Below are 8,252 nucleotides of genomic sequence, written 5' to 3'. Positions count from 1 at the left end.
CATTTTAGTCAATTCTATTACCTCCTTCAATTACCTTTCCATTCCGTAGTCATTTTAGTCCAAAAATGATAGTTAAGTCCACTAAAAGGAGAAGAATGTCAAACAAGAAGTTGTTTTGGGCATGAGGGAGATGTCATGCCTTTGGTAACGAACCTCTGAAGAGATTAAACCATTAAGCACAAGGATATCTATCTCAAGCTTAAACAATACTCATTTGAAACAACTCTCAAAGCAAAGAAAAAAAGCCAAAAAAAAGGGAGGTTGCAGAGGTGATTAGAGGTGAACACAAGCATGGAAAACACGAAATAAATGCTATCAATTCAAATAGGTTGGTGTCTAATGCCTGAAACACCAAACCTATGAGGACCACTGCACTACAAGCTTGCTATACAAAGCAAAAATGAGATATACAACCTAAAATAGTGCTAAATTCGGCTGAAACAATGCTGGAATTAAAGTAAAAATAGCTATAAAACAAGATAAAGTAATGGAGCAATTAAGTTAGCAAACAAAGCCAAAAGAGGGGTGGCTAACCCCTCCATTTCTGGGACTTCAAAATAGTGTTTTTAGCCTTTGAAAATCTCTAAAAATCAGTGGAAAAAGCTCAAAAAAGTTGATGAAGAGATGGGAAACACAAAGGTAAAAGTTTAAGAAGTAAGGTTCGAAGAAGGGTAGTTAAACCCTCTACCTTTGATAGCTTTTAACCATAAGTTTTAGCCCATAAACACAGTGGAAAAAGAGTCCAAAAATAGGAAGAAAAGATAGGAAAGAAATTGTGCAAAAGAGCTAGGAGTTATACCACTTGAAGATGAGTGACCCTTTGAGTTATAAACCACCAATTTCACACCCTCAAGAGCTAAGATGCAAGCTCAAGTACCTCAGCAAAGGGGCCTTAAAAAACTTTTCTAAAGAAGTCTAGGTAAGGTGTGTATAGGTTGCACGGTAGAGAGAGAGAGAAACATTGGCTAAGAATTTTTCTTCTTCGAATTTTTCTAAGATAATTTTTTGAGACAGGGTCAAGTATATATAGAAAATTATGTTACTCCCTCAGAAATATCAGTATAGAAACAGCTGGTGTAGTGCATGCACCTATGGAGACAGCTGGCATAGCTAGCAAAAATATTTAGTTTTACTGACACAAGTGGCAGACCGGCCACTAGTTGGATGGCCGTACACTCACTTCTGGCTAGCCGGCCACCCACCAATTGGCCTGTAGGCCTCTGGGTGGTCAGGCTTGGAAAACTGTTGTTTTGGTTCAAAAATGGTGCAAGGTTTATAGGCTTTTGAGGCTCAAAATCGAGGCTTTCTGCTGAGGAAATCGAGTGATTGACAAGCGTATAAATTCATCATCGGGTGATCAATCGGTGGTGCCCAAGTCTTAAGGGCAGTCATAAATGTGGTGTCTACATGGGAGATTGAGCTATGCAAATATGTTTGATGACCGAGCAAGAGTAGGCCTATAACAAGCTAGCCAAGATTGTTTTTTTCAATTCAAAGCACCGAACAATGGAAATAAACATATTAAATAATATATTGAAAACCAATTGGTTGCTTAGTTAATGCACATGTAGAGTTTTCAAGCAAAAGAATATGCATGCTATGATCATGCATATGAAACAAGGCATGGCCCACTAAGCACTTCCACCAAAAGTAAGCAAAACTTACAAAATTGATTAAGCTTTTGGAATATCAAGTTTTCAGGCCCCGCACCCATTCCACCAAATGCAAAGTTGAACCAATTGCGTCAATTAGGCGCCATGCCAGGATGGAGGATCAAGCTATACTGTCATGACCCAAACCCGCCCCTATGGGTTAAGGACATAACCGGCCAGTAATCTAGAGATTACCTACGGCCTCAAACCGAATAAGACATAACTCATCAGAGTAAAGAGGCCAAACGGAAGCAAATATTTAAAACTTTGTCCATAGAGCTGTGCTTATATGCACATCATAACATTCCACATAACTATTCGTTAATAACACACATCAAAGGGAAATTAACATACAAACTGTACATATAGGATCATTCAAGTCCAAGCCAGTCAAACCCAAAGTTTATATACAAAAGTGATTCAATGTTTTCGCCAACATAACAAAACTATAACAAAAGAACAAAAGAGGCGAAGACAAGTCTCGTGCGTGAGACGTTGGGCAGACTCTTCAAAACCTTGACTGTTTCCCACATATTTCACCGAGGCTGGGTTTGGACATCCCTTAGCTCACATACATACACAGGAATGAGCATGAGCGAAAGCCCAGTGAATAATATCGAATAAAGAAGATACACTATAACAATGTACAACAGACGGCCTTAGGCCTAATCGTTCCTATCCGACGGCCTTTGGCCCAATCATTTGTGTCAAACGGCCTTCGGCCCATTCGTTCATGTCGTACGGCCTCTGGCCCATTCATTCATGTCCAACGGCCTCTGGCCCATTCATTCATGTCATACGGCCTCTCGCCCATTCATTCATGTCCAATGGCCTCTCGCCCATTCATTCATGTGTCAGACTATCATTCGAGTCAAACTATTATTCATGTCAGACAGCCTTAGGCCCAACCATATGGCATAACATACATTTGTCCACAATTTAAATTAATAACTTATAAGACTCATAGGGAAATAAGTAATTGGACAAATAACATACTTTAAAATATCTTTATTAACATATTACTCACAGTGTTTTGCTAGTGGATTCACCCTTGAGCTTCACCCTACACATTACACAACGCATATGGGTCACAAACGATTCAATCTGTTCTTAATTCACACATCCCTCTTAGGCTTCTTTCTTATCCTTTTAATTCATTCATAATGCTCAATGCATTCCTAAGAGTACTTAGAAGTGAAAGAGAACGGAAAATGAAACACAGAACACTTTCACACCCCGCTCGAGCGTGAACTTTCCCGCTCGAGCGGACCCATTAGGTCTGCAAAAGTACTGGTTGCCTCAATTTTACGCTCGAGCGTGAATTCGGGCGCTCGAGCTGAAAGTCTCACTACATGACTCCCCGTTCGAGCATGAATCTCCTCGCTCAAGCAGACATCCATGTCTCCAAAAAGTTCTGGGAGCTTGCATTTCATGCTCGAGCGGCGCTTTCCCCGCTTGAGCGAACATGCCGAATCTTGGGTTTTCCAGAACTGTTCTTGAGCTTCAAACTTGCATGCAAAGGCTCCAAAGCTCGAATTAAGGTACCAAAATAGGGAAACACATTGTATATCATGAGTACACAAACAATATGAGGCCAATTGCTCAAAATCATGGTCCAATCTTCAAAATTTATCAACATTTCTTTAGTATAATCCAAGCTCATGCATTCAACCCTCATGTGAGCTCCATATCTTCCATATTCAAACATGCATGCAAATTTTTTATTTCATTTCTATTTCAAATCATGCAAATGACACTTATCATTATGGAACCCATGAAAATTATGCATACATGTGAAGATTGGTGTCCAATTCTCCATGTTCAACATTATTCATGCTAGCTCATGCAAATTTCAAGCTCAAACATACAATTCATGGCAATCTCCTACATGCATGTGTATATTGACTCCCAATTCATCAAAACTAACTCAATTCATGTTCTTGATCACCATTCAACTTTGAATTCACAAAGTTACAAACTAAAATCTATGAATTTACTCACCTAGGAGCTTCAAACACCTAAATTCTAGCCAATTCTTGAGTTAATCTTCAAGATTTCCAAGCCTCTTGCTCAAATCTCCAATTGTTTCCCTCTCTCTCTCTCTAGCCGACCCTCACTCTCTTTCCTTAGAGCAATCTCAGCCAAGTTGAATAAAAAGAGAGGAATTGAGTTTATAATGGCCCTTTTATAGCCCCACTTAATCAAATTTGATTATAACAAATTAATGGCACTTAATTAATCATTCTGAATCTAATTATTTTGATCCGAATCAATTTTCAATTAAATTTCACCGTGGGCTGTAAAAATTACGCCAATCACAATGGCGCAGTCAATTTCAGTTTCTGTGGCCGATAAGGCCTTCAATTTTCAGTTTATAACAGTAAGTTGAATAGATATTCCAACGGTGAACGGATAGAAATTCAAAACCACATATATTCATATAAATGGCACACCAAATCACATCAAACACATAATCACAATCACAATTAAGGTTAATTAGCATAATACAGAACATGGTTATCACAGTCTTCCCCCCTTTAGGAAGTTTGGTCCTCCAAACTTATTTTACCTTCGTCGAGAAACAAATGTGGATAGCATAGTCGCATTTCATCCTCTTTTTCCCACGTGGCATCCGTCCCATAGTGTTCTTTCCATTCCGCTTTCACCATTGGGATGGATTTGCTTCTCAATTGTTTCACCTGCCGGTCAATGATTCGTTCCAGCCACTCGGCGTACTCCATATTTTCATCAAGAGCTACCCGGTGATAATCAATCACATGAAACGGATCTCGAAGATAACCCCTCAACATTGATACATGAAACACATTATGGATTTTCTCGAATCCGAGTGGCAGAGCGACTCTATAAGCAACTGGGCCAAGCCTTTCCAGAATTTGAAACGGCCCAATGTAATAGGGCGACAACTTACCATTCTTTCCAAACTTGACTTGGCCTTTTATCAGAGTCACACGGATGAGCACATTGTTACCAACCTCATACTCGAGAGGTCTTCTTTGAACATCTGCGTAATTCTTTTGTCGGTCCTGAGCTGTTTTGAGCCTCTGTTGGATTATTTTGATCTTCTCTGAAGTGTCTTGCACAATTTCAAGCCCAAGAAGAGCTCTATCCCCGACTTCTGTCCAACAAATTGGTGATCTACACCTTCTACCATACAAAGCCTCGTATGGTGCCATACCGATGCTGGAGTGGAAGCTGTTATTGTAGGCAAACTCTGCTAGTGGCAAATAGTCTTCCCAACTCCCCTGAAAATCTAAGGTACACATTCTCAGCATATCTTCTAACGTTTGTGTAGTCTGTTCTGATTGCCCATCTATTTGTGGGTGGAATGCAATACTAAGCATCAATTTTTTCCCCATAGCTCTTTGCAAACTTTTCCACAATCTAGACACAAATTTTGGATCTCTATCCGAGACAATAGATACCGAAACTCCGTGCAAACGAACAATCTCATCAACATATATAGTAGCCAGTCTATAAGCATCAAATGTAGTTCTAACAGGTAGAAAACGTATAGATTTAGTCAGTCTATCAACTACAACCCAAATAGAATCCATACATCGAGGAGTCTGAGGTAGACCAATAACAAAATCCATAGTCACGTGCTCCCATTTCCATTCAGGAATAGGAAGAGGTTAAAGTAGACCGCCCGGTTTCTGATGTTCATCTTTAACTTGCTGACATTGAAGACATTTGGACACGCATTCTGCAATTTCTTTCTTCATTTTAGGCCACCAATAGCTTTGTTTCAAGTCCCGATACATTTTATTGTTACCCGGATGCATAGCAAACACTGATTTATGGGCTTCATCTAGAACCCTTTTCTTTACTTCCGGAATATCTAGGATACACATTCGGTTTCAAAATCTCAACATTTCGTCGTCGATGTTGAACTCTGCTTTCAGACTTGTCTAAAATTCATCAATCACTTTCTTGAGGAATTCATCCTCTTTTTGTTTCTGTTTAATCTCATCAATGATCGCCAGCTCAACTGAAAAAGCGGCTATCAATCCGCCTTGTTCACACAATACCACTTCAATCTCAGACTTCTCAAAATCTTGCCAGATCTCTTTCTGTTCAGTAAGAAAATAAGCCATACTCCCTATCGACTTTCTGCTTAGGACATCAGCAACTGTATTAGCTTTCCCGAGGTGATATTGGATTTCAAGGTCATAATCCTTTACAATTCAAGCCATCTCCTCTGCCGTATATTGAGCTCTTTCTGTGTAAAGACGCATTTCAGGCTCTTGTGATCTGTGTAGACTTCACATTTTCCCCGTACAAATAGTGCCGCCAGATTTTTAGAGCAAACACAACTGCGGCCAATTCTAAGTCATGTGTTGGGTAGTTCTTCTCATGTGGTCTCAACTGCTGAGAGGCATAAGTGATTACCCTTCCGTTTTGCATTAGTACACAACCCAAACCCTTGTAAGATGCATCACTAAAAATTACAAAGTTTTCCATACCTGTGGGCAATGTCAATACTGGTGCAGTGGTCAGTCTCATTTTTAGTTCAGGAAAGGCAGATTCTCTTTTGTCATTCTATTCAAATGGTTGCCCTTTGCGTGTCAGTTAGGTAAGAGGTACAACTATCCTTGAAAAGTCTTTCACAAATCTCCTGTAATAATCGGCTAAGCCCATGAAACTGCGGACTTCTGTCACATTTGTCGATGTAGGCCAATTCACAATTGCCTCTATTTTCCGTGGGTCCACTGAAATCCCCTCTTTGTTGATAACATGCCCTAAGAAAATAACTTCATCCAACCAAAACTCACACTTCTTTAGTTTAGCAAATAATTTCTTTTCTCTAAGTGTTTGCAGGACGGTTCTCAAATGATGTTCATGTTCAAGTCTATTCTTAGAGTATATCAAAATGTCATCAATAAAAACCATAACAAATTCGTCAAGGTAGGTTTTAAAAATTCGGTTCATTAAGTCCATAAACGCTGCCGGAGCATTAGTCACTCCAAATGGCATAACAAGAAATTCAAAATGACCATACCTCGTTCTGAATGCGGTTTTCTCAACATCTTCTGCCTTTACTTCCAACTGGTGGTACCCGGATCTCAAATCAATTTGGGAAAACACTTGTGATCCTTGCAACTAGTCAAACAGGTCATCAATACGGGGTAAGGGATATTTATTCTTTATTGTTACCTTGTTCAATTCTCGATAGTCGATACACAAGCATAAGGTTCTGTCTTTCTTTTTCACAAACAACACCGATGCACCCCATGGTGAAGCACTAGGTCGGATAAACCCTTTGTTAAGCAAGTCTTGCAACTATTCTTTCAGTTCTTTCATTTGAGCAGTAGCCATTCTGTAGGGAGTTTTAGAAATAGGTTGGGTGCCTGGCATAATCTCAATTGTAAACTCTATCTCCCTATCCACCAATTCCCCTGGTAATTCATTTGGAAACACATCTGGAAATTCTCTAACAATAGGGATACTATTCAATTCAACATTCACACATTGTTCATACAACACATAACACAAATAACCCTGGCACCCTTTCCTTATCAGTTTACATGCCTTCATTACAGATATTAAGTAAGGTGGAGGTACTACCCCGTCACCCACAAACACAATTTCTTCCTGTTCTGGTGGTCTAAACACAACCCGTTTCGTCACACAATCAATGGTGGCACAATATTTAGTTAACCAGTCTGTACCCAGAATTATATCAAAGTGCCTAAAGTTCAAGGGCAACAAATCCACATACAAAATAGCATTCCCAATTCGCATGTCACAAAAATGATATACATATTCACACAATACAGATTCCCCAGATGGACCAGACACACATAGTAGATATGGCAATAATTCTAGAGGTCTACTCAGTCTAGATGCAAATGCACATGTTACGAAAGAGTGCGTTGATCCGGAGTCAATCAACACAAAAGCATCCTGATTACATATAGAAATAGCACCTGAGACAACTGCATTAGCATTTCATGTATCGCCCGGAACAAGCGCGAAAACTCTCCCTTGCCTCACGGTATCCCCGGTGGTAGTAGATCTCATAGTATTTCCCAGCTTCGGGATTGATGCAGTTGAGCTAGCGGCTAGTTTCCCACTATTCTGGTTACAGTCTCTAGCCATATGCCCTTGTTTGCCACATTTAAAACAAGCTCCTGACACACGGTAACAAACCCCACGATGCCTTTTACTGCAAATATTACACATTAGGGATGTGTCTCGGGAAGGGTTAGAAGTACACGAGGAGCCCGTATTCTGCTTCTTCAAAAATTTCTTCTTCGAAAAGAAGGCTTGTCTCTTACTACCTTTCCAGTCTATTGTTGGTTTAGTTTGTCTAGCTACATTAGCTTCTGATATTATGGCCCGGTCTAGTACCCCAATATAGGTTTCTAGCTTCAGGACATTCACCCTTTCTAAAATGTCGCTTCGAAGCCCACCTTCAAAATGCCTCGCTTTCTTATAATCAGTATCGATCACATGTGGTGCAAACCTGGTCAATTCAGTGAATTTGGCCTCATACTCAGCTACAGTCATGCTGTCTTGCCTAAGTTCCATGAACTCCGGTACTTTCCTGTCACGGACACATTGAGGGAAGTACTTATC

Source organism: Camellia sinensis, chromosome 9, assembly GCF_055761805.1.
Source record: "Camellia sinensis isolate YWXY chromosome 9, ASM5576180v1, whole genome shotgun sequence".
NCBI classification, from domain to species: Eukaryota; Viridiplantae; Streptophyta; class Magnoliopsida; order Ericales; family Theaceae; genus Camellia; species Camellia sinensis.
This window is presented reverse-complemented; position numbering follows the sequence as displayed.